This window comes from Myotis myotis, unplaced genomic scaffold (assembly GCF_014108235.1).
Source record: "Myotis myotis isolate mMyoMyo1 unplaced genomic scaffold, mMyoMyo1.p scaffold_m19_p_8, whole genome shotgun sequence".
NCBI lineage: Eukaryota > Metazoa > Chordata > Mammalia > Chiroptera > Vespertilionidae > Myotis > Myotis myotis.
The window spans coordinates 74,581,255-74,583,490 of record NW_023416390.1 but is presented as its reverse complement, the minus strand read 5'-3'; positions in this window follow the sequence as shown (position 1 = coordinate 74,583,490).

The window sequence follows — 2,236 nt, the reverse complement described above, 5'->3', positions numbered from 1 at the left end:
AACTCAAATAAATCAACTGTTTAAGAAAACCACTTCTTTCCTGTATAAATTCAGAGTGATAAAGTAATTTGTACCAGAGTGACCCCAGGAAATGGGACTCAGTATTGCATTGCTCTATGTTTAAGTGAAGCACAAATTACTTTCGTGCCCTAGTAACTGATGGCATGCACTGGTTTCACAATTACCCAGACTAACACTGGTGGTAGAACATTATAGAAGGCAAACAGAGCAAGACATCGGGAGATCACCCATGGTCTCATTTCCATGATGAAAAAAGTGTTTATAATCATGAAGAACAGCATGAACAAGCAAAGGAAAAATTAGAACCAGCTGACTCAGAATATGAGTGAAAAATATTCGTATGGCAGCTGGTGTTTCAGACAATTATGGGTGATACATAAGCCCAAGGTTTGAATGTAATTCTTGTAGGTATGTTATAGTAAAATGAGACCACTAGTCTGGAAGTAGTGGGACTATAAAATATGGGACAGGGCATTTGAGCTGACAGAAATAATCCTGAAACTTTAAACCACCACCACCCCTGAAATTTCTTTGCCAATAAAGGAATACCTTCTACTTCCTTTTAAGGAAATTAGCCATTTTTCTGCAAAATAACTTCAGAAAATTGTATCACAGTAGATACAATCTCTCCTCAGGATCAATTACCATCACTACTTATTCCCTGTAGGCTTATAGGAGAATTAGATCAGAGTTTGAAGTACAGACCGGTTGAGGAAAATGAAAATATTTACCAATTTGTTTAGGTAGGAATCTGAGTAGCATTCATTTGAGTAGATGAATATTACACCAAAAGAAAATAACATAAGACCTGATTAACCTGAGTTTAGTAACATGGATATAGTCACCTAGAATTCATGATTTAATGTGTTATCTTGAGCATCTAGGAATTACATTAATAGATTCTAAGTTTGGCTAATTAAGTCCTAGGCTCAATAGTGCTCTGGGAAAAAAAAGAAAGAAAAAAAGAGGAAAAAAGCTCAAGAAGATGGAAACATTTCAATGCAATTTCTTTGAACCAGCTTAGTAATCCACTAACCTTGACCACTTGGAAGGCTTAGAGTATAATGCCTTCAAAAAGGCATTAAAAACACATTGGAAAACTGGGAGACTGCAGAATAGGTCATTCCCAACTTTGCTTTCCCTCACAAGAAGAATGACTAACAAAATCATTTATGGACAAGACACCACTGTGAAAATCATAGAACAAGGGTGATGCTGAAGCAATTCCTTGCACCACAGAGACTGAAAAGGACTCCATTTGAAGGGTAAGAGGAATGGCTATATGCTTATCTCATTGACTTTCCTCCAGGCTGGCATAGCACTGAACTGAAAGGGCTCCCTGGGTCTATGGTTCCCCCAGTGCAAAAAAGAAAGCCCAGGGTAGACATCTAACTCACCAGTGTTATGGGTCTCTTCTCAGGAGTCCCACTTTGGTCTTGCTTCACAAGGGTCATGGGAAATCTGTGGGGTTTGACCACTGAGAATGGATTGTGACAAAGAAGCAGGGAGGAGCTTGCAACACCTAGCACTTGGATCTTGGCAGACAGAGTTCATAGTTGGAGTACCCAAGTGTTAGTTTCAAATGGTGGCATTACTAAATAGGGTGCTATCATTATAAGCAATAAAAGGCAATACAGGATCCAAAGCAAATATAAAAGTCAGCAGAGCACAAAAGTATCTACAAAACAGCAAAAAACAATTAATAAAATGGCAATAGTAAGTTCTTATCTAATTCTCCAATAAAAAGCATAGACTGGCTGGCTGGATTTAAAATAAAAGATCCAATGATATACTGCCTATAAGAAACTTCCTTTAGCATTAAAAACACACATGCTGAGAGGAAGGGTAGAACAAATATATGGTAACTAAGCAAAGCAGACATAACTATACTTAGACAAAATAGACTTTAAACTAAAAAATATAAAACATGATATCTACACCGCTATGTTCACTGCAACATTATTTATAACTAGAGGCCCAGTGCATGAAATTTGTGCACTCAGGGGGGCCTTCAGCCTGGCCTGCACCCTCTTGCAGTCTGGGAGTCATCAGCTGGTCATCCTTAGTGCTGCTAGACATCCTTAGTGTGGCCACAGCTTCTGGTTGAGCAGTGTTTCCCCTATGGGAGTGCACTAACCACCAGGGGGCAGCTCCTGCATTGAGCGTCTGCCCCCTGGTAGTCAGTGCACATCATAGCGACTGGTCCTTCCACCAT